The sequence below is a fragment of the Mus pahari genome, chromosome 15 (assembly GCF_900095145.1).
Source record: "Mus pahari chromosome 15, PAHARI_EIJ_v1.1, whole genome shotgun sequence".
NCBI lineage: Eukaryota > Metazoa > Chordata > Mammalia > Rodentia > Muridae > Mus > Mus pahari.
The window spans coordinates 1,527,914-1,549,921 of NC_034604.1; the positions used below are offsets into that span (position 1 = coordinate 1,527,914).

The 22,008-nt window shown below is 46.9% G+C and overlaps 1 protein-coding gene across 1 annotated transcript in view; it reads left to right on the plus strand.

Moving 5' to 3' along the window:
* Window positions 1-5,641: 5,641 nt before the first annotated feature.
* Window positions 5,642-22,008, plus strand: part of Svil (supervillin) — a 186,262-nt gene continuing 169,895 nt past the window's right edge. The window contains exon 1 of the mRNA XM_029547120.1: window positions 5,642-5,990. The gene's annotated coding sequence lies outside the window, so the exon portion shown is untranslated. The remainder of the gene's footprint in view (window positions 5,991-22,008) is intronic.

A 22,008-nucleotide genomic window follows, 5' to 3' on the forward strand; every position in this document is an offset into this window, starting at 1 on the left:
ATCAACTTTAATAACATTTGGTTAAAGGCAAGCCCAGTGCCGTATGCACCAGTACTCTAGTTTCTGTAGAGGCTGAAGTAGGAAGCTCACAGAGCCCAGGAGTTCCAGGCCAGCCTGGGTTGCAGAGTGAGATCCTTCTCTTCCAGCTTAGACACATGTTCATTTCACTGTGTGTCCCTCTTAATAGCAGAGCTCTTGCTTATTGTCTAAGTACTGTTAATGATAAAGTTACCACGGAGAGTGGAAAATAAAATAAAACAGAGGTTTCTTCTTTGCATTTATGGATATTTCACAACCATGTTTTAGTTTGCTCAACTCCTTCTGATCCTGTCTTCAAATCTGAAGAAGAATATAAAGAGTCTAGAATTCATTTTTTCTTTTTTTTTTTTTTTTTGGTTTTTTGAGACAGGGTTTCTCTTTATAGCCCTGGCTGTCCTGGAACTCACTTTGTAGACCAGGCTGGCCTCGAACTCAGAAATCTGCCTGTCTCTGCCTCCCAAGTGCTGGGATTAAAGGCGTGCACCACCACCGCCTGGCTAGAATCCATTTTTAAGTTTTGTTAAAATTCATGCTTATCCCAACCTGGTTTTTCTCAGACTCTACTTCTCTTACAAAACCAAGACATAATGACATCCATGCCCAAGTTCATTTCTATTGAGAATCAGGGAGCTGGCTTTTAAAGAACTTTCTTTTAGAATTTTGGCTGTTTTCAATTCACCTTATTTGTCTTCTTTTAGAATTTTTTCATCCACATTCATCCTGGAGTCCAGGTTTCAATCTGTCCAGACCAGAATAACCAATGCAACAAAAAGCAATTGTAGCAATCGTATGTAGCCTTATTTACATGGCAAAGATCTTCAACAGACTCTAAACTTCAGGCTAGAGAATAAGAACATTGCTTTCTGAACACTTGTGGGCTGGGTCTTGCTTCCCCATTTAACAGCATCTAAGGTGTTGGAAATACTTGGCATAGCTATCAGAGTTGTAGTTTCCCAGGTCCACTTGTTATGTTCCTTTGTTACATAATCCTATCTCATTCTGCCTGTGCTCGTGGCCTTAGAGCTGGGGCACAGAACACATTGCTCTGAGCACTGCAGATGGCTCTGAGCTTTCTACACCTGTTAGAAGTAGTAGAGAGAGCACTACTTTTACTTCTACAAAGCATAGCTTAATAACATACTTTCAGCCTTGGGCTGTTCCTGATGCAAACTGGGTTAGCAAGCAAGTCAGTTCTCACCCATGTTTAGAAACCACAGTCAACTTTGGCTCTTTCTGGCAGTGAACTGGATATCCCTCTGCTTTTCGGAATCTTATCATCCCTTAACAGGGCTTCTCCCATCTCATACATTTGCATCTGTCTTCAGTCCACAGAAGCATCCCAGGGAGACCTACTGCTTGTATAGGAAACACGGTGTTTTAGTATCTGCTTTGCCGTTCCTTCCTTGATTAAGTCTGCCCCAGACCATCTCCTTCCAGAGAATGTTCTCTGCTTAACCATAACCTTTCTCTAGTTGCCTAAAGCAGGGACACTCAGGCTTTATAATCATGACCCACAGGAATAAGCACATTTGATGACAAAGGAAAACACACACACACACACACACACACACACACACAGTCACACCCCTTGAAAATATAGTAAGCTCAAATACTTTAGTCAGGATACACCTCAATTTTTTTTCTTTATTTCAGACTTTTAAGAAATAAGGTAAATCAAGCATGGTGGTTCATGCCTGTATTCCCAGCACTCAGGAGGCCAAGGCAGGCGGGTCAGGAGCTCATGGTTATCCTGAGCTATGTAGTGAATTCTAGGCCAGCCTAAGCTACATAAAAATTTCTCTTAAATAACCAAAAACTGGGGGTTGGGACAGCTCAGCAGGTGATGGCCCCACTGTTAAACCTGAAAGGTTGAATCTCCGGGACCTGCTCAATGGAGAGAGATAGAATAGATAGATAGATAGATAGATGTAATAAAATTAAAAAGAAAAAACTAAAAGGAAAAAAAAAGAGAAAAGAATGTACGACATGACTATACAACAGATTTTGGGGCCAGTAGACTGAAAAACCCTGTTTCAGAAGCCCTGAGACCACAGAAGTAACAGAGGGAAGAAGGCAGCAGTAAGCAGGAGGGGACTTACGGGAGAATCCCCCAAATATTATAAAAATGGGGACTGTTCCAAATAGGTAATTTGTAAATAAATGCTAATTTTTACCAACTATTCTGGATGTCCAAGACTTCATTCATTCTTTAATGTGTATATGTTATGTGCATATATATATATATATATATATATATATATATATATATATATATATCTTAAATATTTTTGGAGCATCAAGTCCAGTCTAAGTTTTAGACTTCCCAAAGTGGATAGGGTCCCTTTCCTCTGGGTACTCAGTAAAATTATAGGAGGACAAGAAGAATGACCTGTGAACCAGGCCAATGCTCTAAGGACTTGACTAGGGTTCATGTAAAGAGCTGTGGGAGCCAGTGGGGACTGTCAGCCCAGAAAGGGTGGGAGCCTCCGGCACATGGTGATTCCAGGAGGTGGCAAGAAGGGCAAAGACATCTTCTTTAATAGTCTAGAGAGGTGCAAGTGTGGCTGTTTGGAGTTTGGGAGCATGGTCTCCTTGGACATGCAAGGAGCCACATGACAATGGTCTCTGTGAAAAGAGGCCAGGGAAATAGAACAGTCACCAAGCAGGCTAGGGTACTGACTAACCTGAGGCCCCAGGGGGAACCCATGCAGGATCTTCAAGCAGGGCAACAGGGTTTATTTGAAATATAACTATACTGGCTACTTTTGTGTCAACTTGACACAGGCTGGAGTTATCACAGAGAAAGGAGCTTCAGAATTAGGGAAATGCCTCCAGGAGATCCAGCTGTGGGGCATTTTCTCAATTAGTGATCAAAGGGGAAGGGCCCCTTGTGGGTGGGACCATCCCTGGGCTGGTAGTCTTGGGTTCTCTAAGAAAACAAGCTGAGCAAGCCAGGGGAAGCAAGACAGTAAGTAACAATCCTCCATGGCCTCTGCATCAGCTCCTGCTTCCTGACCTGCTTGAGTTCCAGTCCTGACTTCCTTTGGTGATGAACAGCAATGTGGAAGTGTAAGCTGAATAAACCCTTTCCTCCCCAACTTGCTTCTTGGTCATGATGTTTGTGCAGGAATAGAAACCCTGACTAAGACAATCACTGAAGGCAGAAAGGGGAGGATATTGGCTGGAAAGCCAGGCTAGGGAGGGGGTCCTGCTAGCGGGCTGTGCTAAAAGCCAGAGGAGAAATAGTGCAAATGGCTAGGATGGCAGGAATGGTGGAGGCAACACAGACAAAGGGACCCATGAGAGGTGTCAAGGATTGGGTAGCTAGTGGCCTGAAGCCAGCAAAGTGCAAAGATTATGTCTGGGATTACCCCTGTATTCCCACATCGAAGTCAGAGTGGGCTTGTATCACACTCAGTTCCCGTGGACTTTGCTCAGTTACTGAGTTTAGGGTGGCAGTGTGGTTTGAGATTCCTCTGACCTTGTTTTAGGGTTACTACTGCTCTGATGAAATACCACGGCAAAAAGGAAGTTAGGGAGGAAAGGATTTATTTGGCTTATACTTCCACATTGCAGTCTATTACTAAAGGAAGTCAGGACAGGAACTCAGACAAGCCTCCTGGAGGCAGGAGCTGAGGCACCATGGAGGGCGCTGCTTTCTGGCTTGCTCTCCTGGGCTTGCTCTCCAGGGCTTGCTCAGCTTTTCTGGTAGAACCCAGGACCACCAGCCCAGGGGTGGAACCACTCACAACAGGCTGGGCCCTTCCATATCAATTACTGATGAAGAAAGTACCCTACAGACTTGCCTGCAGCCTGATCTTAGGGAGGCATTTCTGAATTGAGAACAAGACTTTAGCTTGTATCAAGGTGACATAAAATTAGCCATCACAGACCTGAAACATGAGGAGCCTGGCTTGAGGAAGAAGGAGATGAAACCACCAAGGAAGATCTGAAGAGGGAGCATCAGAGTGTCAGGGCTAGGCCTTGAGAAGGTCTCACACTGCAAGAAGTAATTTCCTCGGCTGAAGACCACCCTCTTCTTAGCTTGACCTGGGCTCAAAGACACCCCACCCTGCTGTCTAGCCAGATTCCATGGGCACTCTCAGATCTAAGCAGGAGAGAAGCGTCCCTTATTCAACACAGCTAGGGCCTGCTGTGGGTGGCATAGATTCCATGCAGAGAGCACAGTATCAAGACAGGCACAATATCAACCCTAGCTCTGGGTTCACTCCCAGCATTCCTCCCCCAACTCTCTCTCTCTCTCTCTCTCTCTCTCTCTCTCTCTCTCTCTCTCTCTCTCTGTGTGTGTGTGTGTGTGTGTGTGTGTGCATATATGTATCTATGTGTATATAAGGAAGAGTTGAAAGGCCCCATTCTGAACTGTTTTTTAGTTAAGGTGCCCCATCCCAGGTAGATTCACAGGTTCTTTTCAGAGTACTCTGCAAGCGCATAGCATAGACTTGAACTGCCTGTTTCTTAACTACCTTCCTAGTGTGAAGGGTTCCCATCTCTTTTGTGTGTGTGTGTGTGTGTGTGTGTGTGCCAAGTCCACAGGTCAGCTTAGGTGGAAGGAAGAGGGATGGAACAGGACTTTAGAAGAAAAACCCTCAATGTCGTTTTCTAGTATATTAGCATGAGAGTTCACAGCTATGGACTATGATCCTGTCTGTGGAGATGCCAGCTCCAAGTACCCCAGAATGCTATTGCATTTGTGACACTGTCTTTAAAGGGGTAGTTAAACTGCAACCAGGTCATATGTTCCCATAGGAGATTTAGACATGGACAAAATCAGAGGGAAGTCCTCGTGAACACTCGGGGAAAAGGAACATAACTTGTCAACACCTTGATCTTGGACACCTGAACTGCAAGGAAATAAATGCTTGGCAAAGAAGCTTCGAGTTTGGGATTTTTCCACAGGCAGCTCTAAGTAAACAAATACACTTCCTTTCCCTTTCCCTTTATGGGAGCTGCTTGGTGTGAACTAGGAACAAACTCTGAAGAGAAAAATAAGCACTTAACACCTAGAGGAAGCAAGCAGGGATTGGAAGGAAGTTCATTTCTAACACTCTGCTCAAACAGAAATGCAACGTATTTTCCACATTTAAATTTATCTATCGCTCTTCACGCAGCGTTTTCACAAACTTTAAACTCAGCATCACCTAGGAGCTTTCGAGAAATGCAAATTTCCTGGCCGCACCTAAAGACAGCACGAATAAGCAACCCGACGGGTAGGGAGGTGAAGGGCTTAAGTCTTGTAGTAATCAGTTGCAAAGCTTCACCAGTGCAGCTAGGTAATTCCCCTGGTGGTTGTGATGGGACTGGATTTTGCACAGACATAAGTGGCCTAGTCGGTCACCTTGGCAACCAGGCCGGAGAGCTACAGGTTGTAATGTTCGCCCGGGTTGCCAGTTCTTATCCCCTGAACTGCTGGAGGCTTAAGTTAGCCGTTCCGTGACTCGGAGGTGAGTAGCGTCTCTGGCTCCTGGAAGCTTCGGGTAAATAGAGCCCAGGGCTCAGAAGCCCAGGAGCAGCGGGGCGCGTGCGCGTGCGCGTCCCCGGCCCGGCCTGGGCGGGAGCGCGCCGAGGGGGTGGGTCGCACCAGCTCCGCTGGCCTGGCGCGCCATCAGAGCCACTCAGAGCGCCTGGCGGAGGACACCCGGGGGCCTCACAATTAATACCCGGCGCCCGCCCGCCGCGCCGGGATTCGTGTACCGGTTGTCCTGGAAGGAGGCGCTAGGTCAGCTCTGAGGCCGCAGATCGCTTTACTCCAAACGCTGCGTCCATCCGGAGCGGATCAGACCTCCCCGCGCACTCCTGGAGAGCGAGCTGGAGCTGAGGACCGTGCGGCGGACCCTGAGGTCTAGAGCGATCGTTCGTTCCCCAGGACGCCGGGACCTTGTCGCAGGCACTGGGGCGGCAGGTGGGCGAAGGCCGCTGCGCAGGAGAGCGAGGTGAGTAGGGTCGGGAAGTGGAGGGTCTCGGAGGACGTTTTCCGGGTCTGGAACAGGCCCTTGCTCCGAGATGTTCTCTCGACTGGACCCCCAAGTTTCTCTGTAGACCCGCGGGAGGCTGAAAGTTAAGCTGCTAAAGTGTGTTTATCCTTGCCGAGAGAGTGAGGCAGCCCCTAGCCACTCCCCCATCCTGGGCTTTGGTCGCGACCGAACCCGGCGTCTCCTGCCCCGTAGCTGCGACCGCACCTGGGTCTCTACAGAAGCCTCTTACTATGGAGAGATCCAGAGTGTGACAGGCTCCCGCTCTTTCCTTCAGTCTCTTTAATTTAAGCAGAGAGTCGCTGAGACACAGACATTAACTTAGTTTGAACACTGTAAACGCCACATTTCCAGTGTCTTAAAATTGCACGTGCGTATTGTAGATTCGTAGTGTTTTTTTTTCGGGACACTATAGGACGGGGGAGCGGTGATTGGTGACAGGACTGGACCTCATGGTCCGCAAGGGGGGCAACTCTAGCCTCGCGTGCCTGTTCTGGGAGCAGGCACAGCTTTTAGGATCTGGCCCAGACGAGTCCCTGCGCCCTGGCTCCTGCTCAGGAAGGGGTGTCCCTACTGAGTTGCGCCCTACACTTTCCCCTCCTCCCTCTCCCCGGCCCGCGGGGCTCCGCCTGGTGTCCCGGCAGAGGGCGCCAGCTCCGGATCACCGCTGGGGCCAGCAGAGGGGAGGGGATTTGCAAGCCTCCAGGTAAGGAGCGAAGTGAACCACCCAGAGGCGGGGGTAGAGTGGGTGACGGGGCTCAGGGCCAAGAGGCAGCGAGTGGCCTGGAAGCCGCTGGTCGGGACTGTGGTGCTGCTGTCTGGCGGGAAGTCGCGATCCTGCCTAGGAGGCTCGGGAGAGCTTGGCAAGGTGAGGAGTGGCCGGGAGCTCGGAGGCAGCGCCGGGCCACACTCCGCAGTCCTCGGGATGGCTTTGCGTGCCTACTAAGGCGGGAAGTGAGGTCTGTTTCACGGCTGCCGGCCGTCCTGCGGGGGCGAGACTGGAACCCGGAAGACACTGGCCGGGAGGGGCGGCGGGTCCACAGGCCGCTACTGCCGGGTGCTGTTTCAGCTCTTGGAGTACCCGGCTTGTAACAAAGGCTCCGTGCAGCTGCCGATTCTACCCACTTCCGTTCTTGCTTCCCTGCGGCGAAGTCCGGCCAAGTTTGGATTTTGGATTTCCAAGTTTCGGGGAAGTTAGGTGAGAGGAGGGGCGGGGAGGAGGGCTCCCAGGCAAGGGCGCACGAGGGAACACAATTCCAACTTCGCGGTCAACTCCCTCTCGCCGGCTGCCCAGAGCTGCCTGGGCTTCTTCGCCCTGGGCCGCGCCTAGGCAGGACCAGCGAGGGTTTGAACCAGGCGGTAGGCAAGCTCTGCCTCCTCCTACCCACGCCCCGCCCCGTGGAGTCTTCGCTTGTGCTGGGCTCCACAAGGGCGGGGCTTAGCCGGTGTTACAACCTGCAGCCCCCTCCCCAGTGCGCCCCCCCAGTACCTAGAGAGTGGAGTCCCAGAAAGTGGTAACTGGGAGCAATAGGAGGAGAGGTTCCAATCCAGGGCCTGGGTCCTGTGCATGGCAAAGGGCCCGCTGTGCAGGACTTGCAGACCTGTTGAAATTTGTTTACTGCAGTTTCTGTACTGTGGAAGGGAAGAGGCCACTTGGTTTCCAGCATCGCATCTATATCTCAAGCTGTCACCCTGCAGACCTTAGCACAGGCACAGTATTTGTCCGGGGATGGGTGTCAGGAGAGGCTTCCCAGTGTTCAGGACCTGGACCTTAGTGTTCCTTAAGAGAAGTCACCAGGCACACTCTGTTGACAGGTGCCCTCAAGCCTCAGGGTCAGTGCCTGAGCCACCTCTTAGCCTGAGCCCAGTCTGCTGTTGTAAGGGACGGGCTGGCTTGCTTGAGACAGACATAGGGAACTCCCCCAGCCTGAGATGGCTCCTCAGACTTTGCCCTGCATTTCACCACCTCCTTCAGAGGGTGGGTTTGAGAACGGAAGGGTCAGGGGCCTGAGAGGCTGAGGAGGAGGAGGAGGTGCTGCTTCCTCTTGTTTTGTTGTCTTGAGGCAGGGTTTCACTCTGTAGCCCCGCCTGGCAGCACTCATGGCATACCTGTCTCAGCCTCCTGAGTGCTGGGCACCCAAGAATGAAGTTTTCATGTATTGTTAAATCCGTGCTGTAATTCTGGTCACATTTGATCTGATTGGACATTAAACGTCTTCCATTAATGACACCACTTCACTGACACCAACTTGTAAAGTTTAAGAAATGCTGGGGAAAAAAAATCAAATTTTAAAAAACAAAAACAAACGAAACCATAGAACTCCAGGGCAGTCCCAGTAGAGGATCAGGAATCGCTGCCTCCTTTTTCATGTGGTGTCTAACCAGGAGGACCTGGGGCCAGGAATTCTCCAGAGCATACAACCATCAGCCCCATCCAACATGAGTAACATGACCACAGGCCTGAAAGTGTATAGTAAAATAAGTGAGACTTGCTTTGGAAGTTGATTTCTCTGACTTTTAAAACATGCTCCCTTCCTCTTCAGTCTCGTTTACAGACCTAAGGATATACTGTCCAAATGGCTCCATTAACAATGAGCCCATGTTTAAGATATGAGACTTCGGTATGACCCTGAATGCTACATAGAACATGTGGCTTTAAAAAGAGAGGTGTGTGACTCTAGAATGTCATCCTGGGACTCAGAATGTCTGAGGACACCTAGGAGGGGAATGAGTGAAGTCTCAGCCCATGGAGTCCCAGTGGCTGACCTCACGCTGTATCCACCTCCACTGTTGCCTTAGCCTACTGCTCAGCCTCTCTGAGCTTCTTTTTCTTCTTTCAAAATGGGGATAGTAGTAGTCCATCCTGATTCCCAGCTATAGGCATAACATAGATAAAGTATATAAGATACTTGGCACAGTACATAGTAGCTGCTCAACCAACCAATGAGATGTAAGAACAGCATTCCACTCTCTTCATTTTTATGTGGCATCTAGACAAGGAAAGAAGGCGGTAGCCAATGGCCTGGGCACCTTCATCCCCACACTTGTAAGTTGTTTCGGATTGTGCACTGAAGAATTTCTCCTCTTTGTCAGCAAGCTGAGAGTGGGGAAGGTTCTTGGTGATGGAAACTTTGTCCACTTGTGGGAGGAATTTGCAAGGGCCTCCGGAACCAGGAGGCTTTCCTCCTGGCCACGCCACTGTGTAATTTTGTGGCTAGCTTTCCAGTCATTTCCCTTTCCTTTAAACTTAAAGCCAGTATCCAAATAACCAACAAGACAAGACTTAAAAAAACAAAACAAAAACAAAAAACTTAAAACTGAACTGAGAAAAGGAAGTAAGTATCCTTTTTCTTTTCTTTTTTCTTTTTTCTGTGCAATTAATTGACCATCTATAATACTAAAGAGAAAGAACCTGCTTCTGTGAAAATTGTGCCTGCCTGATCTCGGAAGAGGGGCATTTTATTTGGAAAATGGAAATGTTTTCTGAGTCTTTAAGTGTTGGTGGGAGGAAGAGGGGGCCTGAGCTCCACTTTCAGCTAAGCTTTCTCAAGTGTGGTACGCTCTAGGTCCTGAAAATTGCTCTGAGAAGTGGCTGGAAAAAGACATTCAGCAGGAAAGCTGAACAGTCAGGGAGCAGCCAGGGTGTCCACTTCACACAAGGAAACACTGGGAAAGTTCTCAACTTCAGAAACCTAAGTGGACGAATAATGTGTCCTGCTGTCCCCTCCTGTCCCCTCCCGTCGTCCCCTCCCCCCTCCCCTTCCCTCTCCCTCTCTTTCTCTCTTTCAAATATATCATATTCTCTGCTTGTGGACGTTGTACATCGTGGTGCGGAGCCTAGTGCGCACCACGATGTACAACGTCCACAAGCAGTTCCCCTTCCCCTTCCCCTTCCCCTTCCCCTTCCCCTTCCCCTCCCCCTGTGTTCTGGCCTTTATCTTTCAAACACTTAGAGGTTAAAACCCTGGAAGTTCTGCCAAGCCACTCACAGTTGATGGTGTGGTTTTGATAAACCGTTTCTTCTGTCTGTGGTATAAATGGGAAAAATAGAGAGCCTGTCATGTGCTGGTTCCACATTTGGACATGAAATGTATAGCTCTCTCCCACACTGGAAAATGAGCTCCCTGGAACCAGTTAACAGATGTTAAGGTTAGGAGCAGGGTCTCTCCCTCCACCCCGCTTTGTGCCTCTAGCTCCATTTGTATCCACTTGTGCCCCCAGTGTGAAGCCTGAAGCAGCTGCAGGGCATGCGCCAGGCCTGCTCTGGGCCTTCGCTTTCTTTGTGGGGAGGATGAACAGGCAATGTTATTTTGGATTACATAGCAGCCTGTTCAAAAGCATCCTGCACTCCCCAGCTGTCCCACCAAGGCTTTGCAGAAGAGCAAGAACTTGCCAGCTGCTGGGCCACCAAAGTTCCACTTACTGCTTTTGTCCAGGGGAGGCTAAAATCCAGGAACTGTTGTTAGCATGCCCCCTCTTAAATAGTCTTCTGTTTCTGTCACATCAGTAATGTTAGAGCATGTCACTGCAAGACTCAGAAGCAAATGTCACCTCTTATCACCAAAGCAATTGTTTTAAAGATTTTATTTTTACATTTTGTGTGTGTGTGTGTGTGTGTGTGTGTGTTTTATGGGTATGCGCACTTAAGTGCCTGAAGCCAAGGAGGCCAGAAGAAGGTATTAGGTTCTGTTCCCTGGAATCTGTTGGGGTAAATCTTAAAAGTCAATGTCACAACTTCCTTCCTTCCTTCCTTCCTTCCTTCCTTCCTTCCTTCCTTCCTTCCTTCCTCCCTCCCTCCCTTTCTTTCTTTCCTTCTGTCAATGTAACTTTTGGAAGATTTTATTTAATTTTTCAGTTAGGTATATATATGTGTGTGTGTCTCTATATGGGCATGTAGGTGCTCCTAGAGGTCAATAAGGGCAACAGATCTCCTGGAGCTGGAACCACAGGGGATCGTAAGTTCCCCGACATGGGTGCTGGGAACCAAACTGGAGCCCTCTTCAGGCGCAGCCACACTCATACCCGCTGAGCCATCGCCCCAGCCTCGCAAAGGGGCTTTAAAGGGTACATGATTTTATGTACTTTTTGGTATAGTTTTTCTATACTTAAAACAGTCTTAACTTATATTCCATTGATTGATAAGTGATAGATGTGATAGATGTAGGTGGATTAACACTCGTCACATCGGGCTTAACTATAAACATTGGCCTAGGGCAGTGGTCCTCAGCTTTCGGGATGCTGCAGCCCTTTTACAACAGTTCCTCACGTTGTGGTTACCCCCAACCATAAAATTATTTTCTTTGCTACTTAATATCTTTAGTTTTGCTTCTCTTATTAATCATAATGTAAGTGTCTGACATGCAGGATCTCTGATGGGGACCCCCAAAGGGGTAGAAATCCACAGGTTGGGAACCTCTCCTTGCAGGGAGGCCTGTGGGAAGGGAGTATGCTTGACATACATTGTATGTAGTCCTCAAAGGATTGATAGACTTATTGTATTTTGAAAAAGAAAACTTGTTGAATACCTAAGATGGGAATACCTGTTGTTTCTGGGGAGATATTTTTCGCTGGCCCTCATACCTGCCAGCACTTGCCCAGAAACGTACATCTTCACTAATGCAATCTGTAGCCACAGCCGCCTTTTGGACTTCAGTTGGCCTCCAAGCCCTCCGAGTCTCAGTCCTAGGGGCTCTCATCTGTTGTCACTGAGCTAGAGGCTGCAGTTTTCAGCTTGTCCAGCTGCCCCTCCATGGCCTCCCTAACTGATTCACACACCTTGCCCTGAACCTGTCTCCACGGGGTCTATGGGTCTTTACACTGCTTCCAGTTTTAGTTTGCTTTCTTGTCGTTTTTCTCTTGCAGCTATCAGAGGTGCCCAGGCTGGTCTGCAGGGCTGATGAGAACAGGTTTCGCTTCGCAGAAGAAATGGAGGCTAGAACTACAAGATTCTGACTATAAATTCAGCCCCTGTCTGGCTGGGGTTGGAAGGATCAGCTCCTCAGGAGAACTGTAATCAAGGGCCAGCTTCTGAGCCTTCTTGTGCTGATCCTGAGCATGAGGGCCCTTCCCAGCCGCCTTCCTGGGTAGATCCTTTTATTATAGGGTTTACATTTCTGTTGTTCTCTCCTTGTCTTTCCTTTCTAAGATTTGTCTGTTAACAACAACAACAGATCCACAACTATAATTTTCTGTTACGTGTGCATGTATGCTTACATGCACATGCCCCTTGCGTGCACACATACACCCATAATCCCGTAATGACTACTGGACCCACTTTCCTTTCTTGGCCAGTTCACACCCAACACCACATTTATAGCATCACATGGTTTATTTCTGTTCACTGGTTTGCATACTGCAGATTTTCTGATGGTGTTAGATATAGGTGGAAGGCCAAAACCAACCTGGCCTGGGCTGGAGAGATGGCTCGGTGGTCAAGAGCACTTGCTGCTCTCACAGAGGTCCTGAGTTGGGTTCCAGCAACCACATCAGGTAGCTCACCACTGTCTTTAACTCCAGCTTCTGAGAATTCAGTGCCTCTGGCTTCTGATAGAACTTGTACTCACATACACATACCCATATGTGTGTGCATGTGCGTACGTGCACGTGCACACACAACCACACACACACACACCTGTACATGTAATTAAAAATAATAAAAATGTTAAAAACCAAATCAACAGCAGTAACAACAGAATTACCTGGCCAATCCTTTATAAAAGGTTTACTGGAATGTAAGCCTGTTTCTCCCTAGGAGTGAAATGCTCTCTCCTCTAGCTCATGCTGCTCAGGGGTTGGAAACAACACTCATTTCTTTCCCTGTGGGCAGAAGGTGACAAGTTTTGAAGGGCAGCCACAGAGGGGCCCCATTTAGCTCAGTACTTCCCGGCTGCCTGGGTCTGATTCTCTCCATACACTTTAAAACCTTTGCTTCTTGTAGCTTCCCTCATCCCTGAATGGACTGCTGTTTTCTCAATGACATTCTGCCTGTCCTGTTCTGATCTGCTGCTGTCACCCGACTGGCCACCTCCTGGCAGCTCGGGTTTCAAGTGTCTTAGGGAAGCCTTGCCTTGGGTGCCCTTATGCCACCTGTCTGTCATTGGTGTTTAGTTGCATCCCCCTCTGTCTAGCCTCCTCTGACATGGGCTAAGTTCCCACCCCTGATTCCAGCATCCTCCTCTGGGCCGTCCCTTTGTCTCCAGCTTCCCTGGTTTTTCTAGTACAGGGCCTCATGTCCTTTAGGCTTCTTTGCTCTTGCTTCATCCTTTCCTTTTCTGTGCCTTTAAATTCTTTTCTCTTTGCCTTTTCAACAATTTGCAAAGCTAGCCCTTTGTCCTGAGCTAGTTCCATTATTTGGCTGCCTCGTTGTCACTCCAGTCTGGTGGTTACTTTGAGTACACCACCACCGATTTTGTTTCCGGGTAACATTTGCCTTTAAAAAAGGTTCTTTGGAATTGAAGTATGGAAATACCAGTTATGAAACTGGTCAGGTCAGGCCATCTAAAGACTTGAACTCTGAGGAAGTTTGTTTGGAATTTATTTTGGCTTTCCTTCCACCTGAGAACGATTGAAATGTGTGCTTGTTTTGGATAACCCTTCCTTTTTGCAAATGAGAATTGTATGTGAAGAGCAGAATTAATGTGTTCCCGCCCCTTTTCAAGTTATATTGCTGGAGAAGCTTTGGTGGCAGTGTATGCCTCGTTGGCTGTGGGGGCTGTGTGGAAGTCATGGAAGATTGGTCTTCTATGGCTGTGCCAGGGCTTTTCGTTCAGTAGGCTTGCTGTTTCTGTCTGATGGTGAGACCAGGATCCTATGCTGCAGTGAATCTTACCCTTATCAGACTGATCCTGATGAAGGCATCTGGGGAACAGAGCCCCTGGCTGTTGGATGTCCTTGCCTGCCTCGTGGTTACATACTGCTGATACTTTCCAATGTCCAAATTGTGTGAATATGTGAGTGTGTGTTGTGTTCTATGTGAGCACTACTTAATTGGAAATCCTCCTTTGTTCAACTTCAAATTGGGTTTGATTCCTTAACATTTTAATTACACTACAAGTTTCTTATCCTTAGATATGGGATTCTGTTGACAATGCCAGAACCAGAGATCATGTTTTAGTGTACCATACCAGATCAAGGAATCTTTGTTTTAGAAAGATGTTAGTGTTGTCAAGCACACTGACAGCCCATGGTAAATGCATATACACCTCTGTGTCCCCATGAGTGTGTGTGTGTGTGTGTGTGTGTGTGTGTGTGTGTATGTGGCCCCTGTTGTACTTCCTGGTGTTGAGAATGCAGCTCATTGTGAATCCTGTCTTCATGGAGCTTCTGGTCAGAGCTCCTGTACAGAAGCAGCATAGGTCCTGGCAGGGAGGCTCATTCATTACTAGGAGTAATAGCCAGAGGGAATGCTACCTGGGATGCTGCAGCCTGAGGCCTGACTGCAGGTTTGCATGGTCTCACTCTATTGAGCATCAGCCTCTATGGCTTGGTGGCTCTGAAGACATGGAATGAGAAGACAGTCTTGGTTTGTACCCAGATCCAAGATCACAAACCTTTTGTAATACATTGTGGGCTGTATCAGTGCACTCTTGTGTGTCCTTGTCCCACTTTGGCCCCTCCCCCATAGCTGTTTGTGGTGAGGGATAATGTGAGTCTGGAGCCATTGTATAAAGGATATTCAGTTGGTGATTTAATGAGCCCCTTCCTGCTGTGTAAGGGACACACCATGGGGATCTGTCTGACTAGGTCTGTTATTACACATGTCCTCAGAGTGTTCTGTGTTCAGTTTTCTGCCAGTGGTGTTTGTAAAGACATGTTCTTTGCCCTTGGCTGAGTGGTACCATAGCACATTGCAGCTTTCCTATTTTCCATCTCACACCTCTTGGCCTCCTTTCTAAGTGTTGTGAGGTGCAACCAGTCACTTCTGGTTTCCGCCTGGGGGCTTCCATGCTTAGAGTCTCTGCTGTCTATATGGGCCCATTGCTGAACAGAACAAATATGTACATACCAGTACAGGATATCCAAGTGAATACAAAACAGGACCCATGTGTCTAACAGTGCAGGCACATGTGCATACTAGTTCATTACATACATGCTTGCATATCTGTGTAGAGCACATTGCACACCAGTACAGAACACGTGTGCACACTAGTTCAGGATGCACATTAGCAATTCAGTAGAGGTTATACCTATTGTGTACACTGATGAATGTGTGCACATGTCTGGTTCTTGCTGCCAGAACAGTCTAGACTGTCCTGTCCTGTCTAAGGCAGTCTAGACTGTCCTGTCCTGTCTAAGGCAGTCTAGACTGTCCTGTCCTGTCTAAGGCAGTCTAGACTGCCCTGTCCTGTCTAAGGCAGTCTAGACTGCCCTGTCCTGTCTAAGGCAGTCTAGACTGCCCTGTCCTGTCTAAGGCAGTCTAGACTGTCCTGTCCTCTCTAAGGCAGTCTAGACTGTCCTGTCCTGTCTAAGACATAGCTCTTGGTTGGGATCTAGGTAGGGGTGGAATCTAGTAAGGAAAGCCACAGTTGGAAATTTGGAGGCTAATATGCCATTTTTTATAGTCCATGGGTTTCAAGTCTAAAAGTTCTGCATGTAGAACTAAGGACTTACATTCCTTGGTGAGAGATCTGAGCACAAGAGCTCAAAAACAAGTTCAGAGGGAGCATCCTTCAGGCACTGCTAGGCACTTTCCATTCCGTTTCAAAACACAAGGTTGATAGGAGACTTTTAAGTTGAACTCACTTTTTTTTCTCTCTCTCTCCCCTTTCTCTGTTTCTCTCTCTCTCCCCCCTCTCTTACATACACACACACACACACACACACACACACACACACACACACACACACATGCTTCATATTGGATTTAGAATTATTGAATCTCTTTTATTTTTTATTTTTTTGAAAATCAGTCATCACAGTACATTTGTGATATTGAGTTTCCAGGAAAAAGAAAAACATATTATCAGCTTGACAAGAAAATTGCATGGCTGTAAATGTTTTGGTTGATTATTTATGTAAACCTAACATCTCTGTCTTAAAAACCTCCTCTTTCTTTATTTATTTATAACTAAAAGCTTTCATCGCATGGCACTTTTCCTGTTCTTTCTTCCTAGACTGTTGGAGGAAGCATTTAATTTTCTTCCTTGGGAAAATTGGTTCCATCTTAAGTATGTCTCTAAAAACAATCCTCCATCTAGCAGTGTTATAAATGAGAGATATTCCCATAGGCTCATGAATCTGATCTTTTGGTTTAGGAGGCGTGGCCTTGCTGGAGGAAGTCCATCGAGGGGATGGGGGATGGGGGTGGGGAGGGGTGCTTTTACAGTTCAGTGCCTTGTGCCACTTCAGGTCAGCTCTTGGTTTTTCTGTTTTTACAGTTGAAGATGGCTGCCATTGTGGACTCATATCCCTCTGGAGCCATGAGTCAAAATAAACTCTTTCTTCTGTAAGTCTTGTTTGGTTATGATATTTATCACAGCAACAGAAGAGTAACTACTTCCCCCCACCCCCTTTAAAAAGTTCTGCAAACTTACTGAACTTCCTGTGGAAAACTTACTTTGACTTTTGAGCAGACACTAGTCTCAGGCCAGATAGCAACACTTGCAGATTTTGCCTGCTCCAGACCTATAGGCTCCAACACACTTTCTTCTCCTCTTTCTACTCGCTAGACCAGTGGCTCTCGACCCGTGGGTCTCCATCCCTTTGGGTCGCATATCAGATATCCTACATATAACATATTTACATTATGATCCATAGCAGCAGCAAAATTATAGTTATGAACTAGAAACAAAATAATATTGTGGTTGGGGTCAGCACCTCATGGGGAACTGTATTAAAGGGTCACAGCATTGGGAAGGCTGAGAGCCACTGGGCCAGATGAAGACTTGACTAAGAATACTGCTCTATTTGCATATGCTTGACACATCTCTCTTCCCTTCTTAAAGATTTATTTTTGCAGTTCATTTTTTTGTTGTATGAATGGGTGAGGAGGTTGCACAGGTGCCCCAGAGCCTGTGTAGAAGTCAGAGGACAGCTTGTGGGAATTGGTTCGCACCTTTCACAGTGTGGGTCCCAGGGATTGAACTCAACTTGTCAGGCCTGGAGGCAAGTGTCTACCCACTGAGTCATCCTGTTGGCTCTCCTCCCAAGATTTTTATCTTCTTTGGTTGCCAGATTCACACAGATTGCTTATAGTTTGTCCACAGTGGTTGCTCTGTTTCATCTTTTCAGAATGGTCTTCCCATTGTTTTAGATTCTAGGGAACAAATGAGCAAATTGATGAGATGTGGCAGTAGGCACCATCACCTCATTTCAGTTAGGTCGGTGAGGCAGTTACCATCACCAAGTATATGCGTATGCACGTGTCTGCAAACTCAGTGTTTTATAAAAATTTGGCATAGGTAGAAGGCTCAAGACAACTTGGCAGACGATCAGGTTTTGTATGTAAAGACTTTGTTCTCCTTCTTCTCTTTTAAAACAAACAAATTTAAATCTGAGATACTTTTTGAAATTTATATCTAGTGACCAAACAGTTTTCTGTTCTATGTGCAAGGAACTCTGCTGGCATTTCTTCATGATACCCTTGAGATATATTTAGTGGTTGTGTGTTCTGAGTGGTGACTGTCCTCCCCCCCCCCCCNTTCTCTCTAGCATTTGAAAACTTGGTCCTCAGTTGGTGGCACTGTTTGGTGAGGTTCATAGGTGTGGTCTTGGAGTTTTGTGCCATTTCTAATGTGCTCTCTCTACTTCCTGTTTGTGGTTTGAGATGTGAGCCCTGTGCTCTCAGCTTCCAGCTCCATCTACCATGTCTGCTCCACTTGGCTCTGTGGACACTAATCCCCTGTGTGGTGGTTGGAATATGCTTGGCCCAGGGATTAGCACTATTAGGAGCCTTGCTAGAGTGGGTGTGGCCATGTTAGAGGAAGTGTGTCACTGTGGGGGTGGGCTTTGAGACCCTCCTCCTAGCCACGTGGAATCCAGTCTCCTCCTGTTTGCCTTCAGATGAAGATGCTGCCATGCTTCCTGCCATGATAATAGTGTATTGAATCTCTGAACCTGTAAACTAGCCCCAATTAAATGTTGTCCTTTATAAGTGTTGTCTTGGCCATAGTGTCTCTCTTCACAGCAATGAAACCCAAACTAAGACACCCTGGAACCATAAGTATCAAATAAATCTTTGCTTCTCTAATTTGTCTTGGTTGTGGTGTTTTATCACAACAATAGAAGAGTAACCAAGACAGGTCTTTCCCGTTTCACAGATGGGCAGTATCGAGAGGTGAAGTGTCTGATCAGGATGGCCAGTCGGTAGCACGAGAAGTGTGGGGATGACTTCTGTCACTGTGCCTGCTCTTCTGCTTCCCCTCCTTCTTCTTCCCTTCCCTTTGCATTGGATTAGAGTGCCGTCCTTGTCTTCTTAATTGTCTAGGTTCTAGCAGCTCTTTGTGCAGAAAGTTTAAGTCAAGGGTCAAATCAATTTTTTTTAACCTCCCAAGTCTATGTGATGGTTTTGTATAAGCTATTTCAATTTTTTCTTGCTACTATCCTTTTTTCCCCAATTATCAACAGAAAATCTTCAACAGTAATTTGAGAAATATTAGCATTTTGCAAGCCTTTTGTATTTGCTGATATAATATAAAGAACATAAGTCTAGAAGGAGAAATAGGGCGAGGTTGACACTTTGGTACCTCAGCCCCTCCTGACAGTCCATCAGCAGAAGCAGGCCTGACCGTAGTTGTTCAGAAGGATGCCCTGTTGCACTTTTCTATGTTTTTTGATTTCCAATAAACTCATTTAATTTAATTTTTTTGATCCTTAAAAGACAAGGAAATTGAGGCCCAAGAAGAAAATTGCTGTATGCAAAATTGTCAAGCAAGTATCAGTATTCAGCCTAAAACAAGGTCTTCTGACGCTCCACCCTGCTTTACTCTCTTGATTTGGCTGAGTCTGGAGCAAGTGGCAGATTTTTTTCCTAGTGTATTTAAAAAAGGAAAAACTTAAAGTAGTTATGGGTATCTCAGTCTTTTATTTTTCTCTATGAAGCCATCCACCCCCTTTTCTTTGTTAACCCATCACGAGCCCTAAGGTACCAGCTGCTAGAAGCCAGTTAGTTATCACCCTAAATAGAGCACAGCCTTCTGCCTGCTGGGTCAGGGGCTGGGTTCCTGAGGCCTCAGAGACCCAGAGAGCTGTGCTATGGCAGGCTTGTCTTCCTCATCTTTGCTGGGATTTTTCAGGCATGTGTGACAGAGAGCTGACCTCTGCTGCTTTAGAGACGTTCATGATAGTAGACTGAGTACATGTGTGCTTGGAACAGTGTTTATTGACCATAATCAGGCATCATGTGCTCCGTAATCATGCCCCTTAGTTCATGCACCTCTTGGTACATTCCCATGGAGGAGCAGTATGAGAGGTTTTGCTTTTGTTTTTTAACTCTGACTGTCATGAACTCATTCTACAGACCAGGCTGGCCTCGAACTCAAAGAGATCTACCTGCCTCTGCCTCTGCCTCTCTGCCTCTCTGCCTCTCTGCCTCTCTGCCTCTCTGCCTCTCTGCCTCTCTGCCTCTGCCTCTGCCTCTGCCTCTGCCTCTGCCTCTGCCTCTGCCTCTGCCTCTGCCTCGCCAGGATTAAAGGAGTGTACAACCATACCCTGAAAGTAGTGAAGAATTTTGATCTAGTTGAAGGGTTGGTGTTATTTCGAGGTCAGTAAGTGAGCAGTTTTGGGCTTTTAATCATCTTGCCATCTCCATGTTCTATGATTTAATTTTAAAGCTTTTCTTTCTTTTTTCTTTTTTCTTTTTCTTTTTGATGAAAAATAATTTTTTTCTTTTAAAGGGGTTATTTTTATTTTTGTGTGTACCCATATGAGCCTAGAGGCTAGAAGAGGGTGTCAGGTGCCGTAGCGCTGGAGTTACAGATGGTTATGAGCTGACTGACATGGGTATTGGGAACTGAACTCTGGTCCTTTACAAGAGCAGTGCACAAGAGCAGTATATGACCTTAACCACTGAACCACGTCATTAGCCTCATAGAGGATGCTGCTGCTGCTGCTGCTGTCTGCGTGGTGTATGCATGTATTGTGTGGCACATGTGATGGTCAGATCACAAGTTAGTTCCCTCTTTCCATCAAGTGAGTCCCAGAGACCAAACTCAGGTCATCAGACTTAGTGGCAAGCACCTTTACCCACTGAGCCATCTGGCCAATCTTTGACTTTATAATGCAGTACACAGCATGTCCTCTTTGCTTTGCTATAGTATGCATGGTTGCTATTGGCCGTGGTGGATAGCATCCTCCCCACCCCACCCAAATCCTCTCCACGTTTCCAGTAGCCATGTGTGGACACTGGGTATTATATGTACAGGTTAAGCCCAGAGCTTTTGCATCTCTACCTCGGGATCTTCTGCCATCACCTAGACAGTCTCTCACTTCTCTGGCACTGCAGCTGTTCATAAAGAAATAGTCTGGGAACTTTAAAAGGACAGCAGAGGAAGTGGGTGTTATCTGACATGTCTCCAGCTCAGGGGCTGGGCAGTTGCCTACTGCCAGAACCATTAGGTCAAGTTGAACTTCAGTCAGACCTGTGGAGGTTGAACCTTCTAAACAGGCCACTCAGGGCATGCTAGCCCATCAGTCACTCTTGTACTGACTTCGGCCTCACTCCATGAGTTAGAGTCCGGTCAGCCAGAGGCTTTCTCTTTATCCACCATATTCCCCCAAGCATGGGCGTGGCTGGGGAAAGCTTTGGCGCCATAAGCTTACTGGGGGTTTTCAGATCTTCACCTTTATCAATAATTATAGACTATGAACATACATCTATAAGTGAGGGGAATGGAGCGTCTATTAGTGTGTTGAAATTAGTGTAGTGGGCTATTCTAAAATATACATATCATGAACCAGGAGATTGTATTCAACATGGGTAAATGGGTTGTTTCATTTCATCTTATTTGGACCCCCTTCTGTCCCCCACATATATACACATAACATCTTTCCTCTTCTTAGATCAAAAATTCAGTCTATTATTTGAGAATATGTTGCTTTGCTTCATATTCTACAGTATGAATTTTACCTGAGGTGGAGGCTGCCTATTTAGCTCTTACACCTTTTATTTTGTCTGTTATCCTCCTCAGTGTGTTTGTCTATGTGGTGGTATGTGTGTGTACACGTATGTGTTTGCCTGTGTGCATATGTGTGTGTGTGTGTGTAGGTCAATGTCAGGTGTCTTCCTCTGTTATTCTTCACTCTCTTTCACTCACACACTCAGCTAGACTGGCTGACCAGTGAGCCCAGGGATGCTCCCGTGCCTGCATCACCAACCCCAAGCTGTGGTTGCCATGTCCAGCTTTTATGTGGGTTTTGGGGATCTGAACGCAGGTCCTTGTGCCTGTGCAGCAAGGCCTTTACCCACAGTCATGCCCCAGCCTCATCTTTTGTTTCCTAACTGCTCGCTCCATGCTTTCTTCACACAGAATAAAAGTCTGTATAGTGATCTTACTAAGCCAGAGACTTGGAACGAACATTTTCTCCATCTAGTATTCCTACTTAAGGGATCTGGAATAGACACACAGAGGTAATATTTAGTTGATAACATGATACCTGTGTTCTCAAGTAAAGAACAAAGTATAGACTCCCTCATCGGCTTATTATTTCACATGATGGTGAAATCTGTCCCTGAAAGGCCTCAGGAGAGGTGACTGAGGACAGCTGCGTGGGGAGGGAGCACAGCGCTGCAATGTGGAAGTATTGAACAGTCTGGCTTCTACTCTACTTACAGGTCCGCCTGACACCACCCGCTGAATAGCCTTGGGTGAGCAACCTCAATGTCCTCAACCTTCCCTGATCCTCAGCATAGGAGTTCCCTTGTAACACTGTAACACTGGACTTCTCTAATTGAAATGTTACTAGGTTAGCTCTTACACCTTTTCTTTTGTCTGTTATCCTCCTCTGTGTTTGTCTGTGTGGTGGTATGTGTGTATACACGTAT